Raw genomic sequence first — 7,875 nt, 5'->3', positions numbered from 1 at the left:
GGGAAGTGGACACAGCCCAGGAGCTCAGGACCATGTGGTCTTCCGGAGGGTCTCAGCTTGGCGGGGTTGGGTGGGAGGACGGGGGTGGGGGTGTGGGTGGGGTGGGGGAGGTCAAGGCTCTGCCTTGTCTGTCCTACATTCCCTATGTAGCCAGCTGTGTTTGTTTTCTTAAGTGTTTGTTTGAGTCAGGGTCAGCCATGTAACTCAGCTGGCCTTTGGGTCCTCCTACCTGAAGATGCAATTGTGGACCGCTACACTCACCTGTTTAAGCATCACCCATTTCCATACCCCACCCCGTTTCTTGAGACCTTTGACGACACTGTCCCTTCTACCTGGATCCCACACCCTCAGTTGTCCCTTCTTCAAGATACATTCTCAGCCCTGCCCCCCCCCCAACATTAGTGGTAGGCCTATCCTAGATGTACAAACTGGGTCGTCACGGGTGATTTGGAGGCTGCTCCAGGGATCTGCCTCCTGGGTCTCTGTCCCAACCTTGGCATGCACAAAATACTCAGACAGCACTGTCCTGGCCTCATGCCACTGGGGAGTCTGGCCCCTCACAATAATAATACATGCCCTTTCTTTATATAAAAATAAGTCCCGGGCTCAGGGGGACTCAGAAGTACACCTTTTTGGGACTCTGAAAATCGCCAATTTATTGTGATTTTGCCATTTTTAGCCTGTTTCTACCTGCTAGATCCTAACAAAAGTGGCCAGGAAATAGCTGGGAGCTGAGGTCCTGTTTATCACTCTGTGCTGTAGTGGTGCCCAGAGGGTGCTGTGTCCCTCCAGCCCCTTGGGACCCACCTCCCTCGCTCAAGTAAATTTGGCTGCTGCCATGGATCTCCTCCTGTCCATGAGAACTCTGAGATGTCCCCACGAGGCAGATGAGGCCTAGGACCTGAGCCTTCCTTCACTCCTGTTACCCCTTCTCTTCCCAGCCCCTAGTTCTCACCCGCCTTACCGGTGCTGTCTTACTCTGGTCCACCAGTCCCCAGTCAGCTCTGTTTCTGGAGCCAAGCTCTCCGCTAGGCAGCCTAGCCAGTCGGAAGGATAGGGGCGGGACTCTGTGACTCCTCCCTGAGACCTGCCCCCTTGTGTCTGGGACGAAACCTTTAGCGGCTGCACAGTTGACCTGTTCTTCTACCAGCACACAGGTGAAGGCTCCCTTTTAGAAAGAGTGGTGTTGTGAAACTTGGATTAAAGAATGAACTTGGGGAAGCTAAAGGATCCTGGAAATTCTGGATACCGTGGAGACCAAGCTAGTGGGAGCAGAGAGGACCAGCCCTCAGCATATTGCTGCCTTGAATTGCTCCCCTAGTCTGCCTTCCCTTACATCCACCCCACCATGAGGACGTTTGGCACGCTCTGTTTTGCAGGCAAACCATGGACAATTAGTTTCCTCCAGAGCCATTTCTGTGGAAGGTAGAAGGGGCGGGGCATCGCCAATAGTACAATGGAAAGCCGAGGGCTGCTGGAGGCCCCACCCACTTGCCTCTGTGGTCTTGACAAGGACTTATGCTTGGGCAAGAACTCTCTAGCTTGATGGCGCTGCCCCACAAGGTCTCGGGTCCACACTGCCAAGTTCACACTGCCTCCTGGGTGAATATTACCCGAACAGTACAGAGGTGAGGTTGCTGTGCCAGTACAGTATCTTTGAAACTGTGGTCAAATACACAGCACATTGAATTTACTATCCACGAGAGTTTATTTTAATTTTATTTGTTTGCTTTGGAGACTGGATCTCATTTTGTAGCTTTGGCTGGCCTGGAACTTGCCACATAGACTGGAGTGGCCTTGAACTCACAGATATCAGCCTGCCTTTTTACCCCCTGAATGCTGGGTCAAAGGCATGTGCTACCATACTTGGCCTATTTTATTTTATTGGTTTTGCTTATGTAGCCAAGGGTGGCCTATAACCTGTGACTTCTGTGCATTAGCCTGCACATGCCAGGGTTACGGCTAGGTACCACACCTGGCTTTCTTTTAGAAAGGAGGGGAGTCAAAGCAAATGATACACTGGTGCAAATTTTCCAACTTTTCTCTGGACTTGAGAATTAAAAAAAAAACATAAAATAGAAATCAGAACTGAGCATTGTTGCACATACCTGTAACTTTCAGGATCAAATCACAGGCAGGAGGATTGGGGATTCAAAACCATCATCAGCTGCATTGTGAGTCCGAGGCCAGCCTGGACTACAGGAGACTGTCTGAAAACCAAACACACAGGCTGGGTGTGGTGTTGCATGCTTTTTATACCAGCACTCAGGAAGCAGAGGCAGGGAGATCTCTGTGACTAAGAAGCCAGCCTGTCCTACTAAGGGAGTCCAGGACAACCAGGACTCTGTTACACTGAAGACCCTGTCTCAAAAATCAACCCCTCCCCCCATCCAAAGAAACAAAAAAAAATCCAAATAAATAAATAATCTTAGGGAAAAGAAGTCCCTGTCTGGGGCAGAGTTCAGTGTGTTTGGGGGCCAACAGAGTATATGTAGGATATAACTATCCAATTTTTGGCTTGTTCCCACCTCACCGAGTCCCAGTGTCGAGAGCCAGTGAACAGAAGGCCTGCACAGAGCCCTCCTCTGCCTCCTTCCCAGGGCTTTTCCCTCTCTTTGGCTTTGGTTTCAGTGTGTCATTTAAATTCTGCTGTGGAGTATTTAGGAGATGAGCATTTAATGTGACTCTGTGGTTGGGAAATGGAGACTTGGGAAAGTGATTAGGATTGGGTAAGACCATCGCACCGGTGTGCTTAGGCTTAAATCCTGGTGGAACTAAGGAAAGGCCAGGGGTGGGGAGTGAGAGGGCATCTGGCCTCTCTCTGTGCACTCCTCTCCCTGTCAGCACAAACGCCAATTCCTCATGCAGCCCCTTACCCTTGGGTCTCCACGATCTTGAGCCCAGACGAACTTATTTTCTTCTCTGTCTCAGTTGTCTTGTGATAGCACTGCAGAACAGATCCACACAGCACAAGCGAGCCATCCACTCAACACAGGAGCCCATTTTACACATGTGCATGTTGATCCCAGAGGGAAAATAGGCTCTTTAAAGAAGGTGCGCACTCCTGGTCTGCCCCCAGGCAGTGGCCTTTCTCTCCATGGCTGGGGTTGTACCAGTCTCTTTCATGTTCACTCTGGCCTCTTACAGACACAAAACAGCTGTGGTTTGCCTGGAACATCTTTGTCTTCTCCACAGGGTCCTTGCCTGGACCCCCCTACTAATTCTCTCCCTCTTACAGTGACCACATCTCCAGAGGTCACTCCCGAAGATGGCTGAGCAGCACTGGGGTGGTCCACAGGCCCCCACCTAAGGCTTGTCCAGCAAGCAGGGATTTGTTCTTCCCAGAGACAGGGTGATGCCCAATTGCCAGCGAGCGCCACCCATCAACTCTGTGAACGGCAGTCATGACAGACCCATTGTATCTGGCTGCGGTCCCAGAGGCTGCAGGCACTGATAGCCCTCAGGCTTCTCAGGCCCTTTGTTTGGGAAAAGAAATGAGTGGAGGAAGAACAGCCAGGGACACCTGAGGGGTGAACTGAGGACACTGGCCTTCTCTGGACCCGAGGTTGGCCCAGTCTCAGACCTTCAGCTGACCCCTGCTTGTCCGCAGCCAGGAGGCAGCAGGAGCATGGGCCCTTTCATCTCAGGGTCACCAGGAATGGGGTTGTTGACCTTCCACCATGGGACTGAAAGAGTAAACCTTCTCAAGTTTCTTCCTGTCCCTAAAGTCTTCTGTGGCCTCCTACCACTTCCAGGAGAAAGTCCTACACCCTCCCATGGTTACCATGACCCATCCACGTCTGCCCCCTCCTTTTCCAACCTTTCTTCCCTCAGTTTCTGACCAAGGTGAACATTCTCTGCCTAGGAAGAGGCAGAAATCCCCAAGTCTTTTCTGGTTCGTATTTCCCCATCCTCTACATCTCAGCATAGACCGTTCTAGGTTGTCTTCATGCCCCCTCCCATATTGAGCTGTGTCAGGATCTACTGGTCACTAAAAATGCCAAGTAATTTGCCCACCACACACCCATTCCGATTCCTGGGCTGAGCTGGACGGAATGGGCGTGTATGATCCGCGTAGCTGGGCAGACTCAGGTGGAAACCTTGTTACTCGGGTCTGCTCTGTGTCTTGGGGTTGGGGGCTGATGCGGGACTCTGCTTAACGAGCCCTCTAAGGCCTGACACCTGTCCCATTGACCGTGGCTACTGGAGAGAAACAAATATTTAGTACTAGTCCCCCCCCCCCATGTGTGTGTGTGTGCGTGCACACACACGTATGCACTCACACACAAGTGCGCAAGTGTGCGTAGCCTGTGAAGAAAAGCTCTTCTTCTGCCTGTCCCCACCTGTTTCTGGGATATTTCTGGGGGGCAGATGCACTTAGTGGTCTTTCCTGGGCATTAGGACATTTCTCACCCAGTCTTTGTTCTTGGTCTATCTGTGACACCAGCATCTTGGTGCCCAGCACACAGCAAGTACTGAATACATGATCCTTTGAAGTTAGGTGTAACGTATGCCTGTAATCCCAGTACTTGAAAGGCTGAGACAAGAGGGTTGCTACAAGTTTGGGGCCAGCCTGGAGCTACACAGTGAGTTCAAGGCCAGCCTGGGCTATATAGCAAAACTGTTTCATTAAGCTATGCTGAGGGTGACGCTTAATGGACAGAGTGCTCTGCTAGCAGGCACAAAGGCCTCCATCTCCAGCACTGCATACGCCAGGCGAGCTGGGGTCACAGCACTTGGAGAGGGAAGGCAGAGGATCAGAACCTCGAGGGTAGCCAGGGATACATGAGACAAACAGACAATGAGAAAATAACTATGTTTATTTGTATTAGAAGGAAACCAAAAGCCAGAGTAGGAAAGACACTGCAGCCAAACAGCAAGTCCATGGCGCCTCTCTTCTCTAAGCTTAAAGGTATTTTCATGTTTATTGGGCTGGTGGCTCTGAACACTAGGCATAATGTTTCTTTTTGGGGTGACAAGAATGTTCCCAAGTGTATTGTGATTAAAAAATGAACAGCCGTGAATTCACAAAGGAGCACAGAGTTGTGTGTTCTGACTGGGTGGGATGCTGTGCCAACTTCAGCACATAAAATCTGCTTCGCTGGGGACTGAGAAGACACAGAACTCGGACCCGGACAACCTGCTGTCCACATCTGCATGAACTTCAGGGGCTCAGACGCCTCCTCTGGGACCTGGGGTCCTAGCCTCCACCCAGGAGCTCACAAGACCCAATGAGACAGTGAAGAGCAGCGGGCACCGAGAGGCTGCCCATGGTCGTGCTGGGAAAAATGAGTCTCGCACTTCAAAGATGCACAAAGATTCCACCGAAGAAAGAGGATAAGTATAGAGTGAGTTCAACACCGAGTGTGGGGGTGGGGGTAAGAATGAGTGCTGTCCAGCATGAAGACCTGAGGTCAGATTCACAGTATCTACTAGAAGCCAGGCTTAATGGTGTGTACAAGGACCTCAGTGCTCAGAGGACAAAGACGGGGGTCCCAGGGACTGGCCAGCTAGCCAAGCTGAAACAGAAAGGTCCGAGTTCAGTGGGAGACACTGTCTCAAAAACCAAGATGGCGAGCATGCCTGACAACACTGACTTCTGCAGTCCACATCCCCATACATGTACACTGTGTCTATACAAAAAGAGAAAAATAAAAATAAAAATGGCTGGACATCAGGGTGACGTTTACTGGCAGAACATTTGCCTAGTGTATGTGATACCCTTTGTTCTATTGCTAGTCATGAAAAGGAAGGAAGGAAGGAAGGAAGGAAGGAAGGAAGGAAGGAAGGAAGGAAGGACAGAAACACCACTGGAGAGGTAGACATGGTAGTGCACGCCTTTAATCCTACCACTAAGGAGGAAGAAGGAGGCAGATCTCTATGAGTTCAAGGACAGCCTGATTTATAGACTAGCAAGTTCTAGACTACCCTGCACTATATAGTGATACCCTGTCTCATAATAATAAATAAAAACATACTATAAGAGAAATGTTCTTCTTCAGTTTGGATCAAAGGAATAAAAACCACAATTTATATCATGTTCTTACGCTAATTTGGCAAAAAGGCCTCTTAAAAAATCATAAAATTCTGTGTTGGCAAAGTTGTAATGAAATTACCTAAATATACTTAGGTACCACTACGGTGTAAAATAGCACAGCCCACTTGGAGATCAATGGACTATCATAGCGTTGATAGTACTAAAGATGCAACAGTCTTTGACACTGGCGGTTTCACTCTATGGTAAATGCTTTGAGCATAAAAGTGGTGATAACGGGGCTGGAGAGATGCCCACTGGGTAAGGGCACCTGCTGCTCCTAAGAAGACCCAGGTCCTGTAATATACATGGCACCTCACAACCATCTGCAACTCCAGCTCCAGGGATCTGATGCCTTCTTCTGGTCTTTCAGAGTATTTCATGCACATGGTATACTACATCCATGCAGGCAAACATAAATATGCATACCCATAAAATAAGAATAAATAAGAATAAGAGCCAGAGAGGTGGCTCAGAGGTTTAAAGCACTAGCTGCTCTTTCAGAGGTCCTGAGTTCAATTCCCAGCAACCATATGGTGACTCACACCTATCTATAATGAGATCTGATGCCCTCTTCTGGTGTGTAGGCATACATGCACTCAGAACACTGTATACATAATAAATAAATAAATCTTTAAAAAAAAGAATAGATAATAAAATATTTTCTAAAAGTAGTAATCAGAATATTCTCTACAACTCTAAAACATGGTAGTTCCAAGCTGGGAGGAATTTCTCAGCTGGTATAATATTTACGTCGCAAGCACAAAGGCCTGCATTTGCTTTTAGGAATCACATGAAACATTCAAGCAGGCCAGATGGTGATGGCGCATGCCTTTAGTCCCAGCACACAGGAAACAGAGGCATGCAGGTCTCTGCTCTACGGAGTGAGTTCCACCATAGACAGGGCTACACAGAGAAACCCTGTCTCAAAAACAAAACAAAACAAACAACAACAAAATTCACAAAACAAGCAAAATCTGGGCATGTATTTGTAATCCTAGTACTGGGACGACAGAGAAAGAAATACCCCTGGAATTCACCAGCCAGCTAGCCTCGTCTAACTGGTACCTCCAGATTTATGAGCCACCCTGACTCAAAAGAAATGGGTTCTGTTCTTGAGGATGACACTCAAGGTTGTCCTCCAATTTCCACATGTACACACAGGTGCACTTGCATATACACACAAAGGTGCATTGAAAAAATATAGCTCTGTATGTCCTGCACACACACTGTGATATGTTCACTTGAAGAAATAACTAAGCCATTAGAAATGAAAATGATCAAGACAACATAGTACCGAGGATTGTAACTCATCCCTGTCATCCCAGGACATGGGAGGATGAGAGACAGGAGGATTGTAATAACTCGGAGGCCAGCCTGATCTACAAGGAAATGCTAGACTAGCCAGAGCTACATGGTGAGACTTGTCTCAAAAAAGCCCCAAACCGAAACACAGTGTGATAATGAAACTGCAAGTGGCCACACAGTGAGAGATCAAAGTAGGAAGCAAGAATTCAACCTCTGTGCGATAAAATTGCAACTAAATACAACTTCACGTGGGTTGGGGCAGATACTGCGACTGCTGACCCAGCATTTGTTGTTACCGCCCTCCTCCTTATCCAAGAAATGTTGATTTTTCTCAGCCTCCCTCGAAGTTTTGGGTAGTCATGTTATTACTGAAATGGAACCCACGGGTTTGTGTGTGTGTGTATGTGTACAGGGCTAGAAAATAGGGAAATATTTTGCTTTCCTGATAAAGCGAGTTATCACAACCTCAAACATCATCTCCTCCCAGCCCCCTAACTCCACCCTGAATTCTAGCGTGATCTCGAATTGGAAGC

Source organism: Apodemus sylvaticus, chromosome 5 (assembly GCF_947179515.1).
Source record: "Apodemus sylvaticus chromosome 5, mApoSyl1.1, whole genome shotgun sequence".
In the NCBI taxonomy this organism is placed as follows: Eukaryota; Metazoa; Chordata; class Mammalia; order Rodentia; family Muridae; genus Apodemus; species Apodemus sylvaticus.
Note: the sequence above shows the minus strand (reverse complement) of the source record.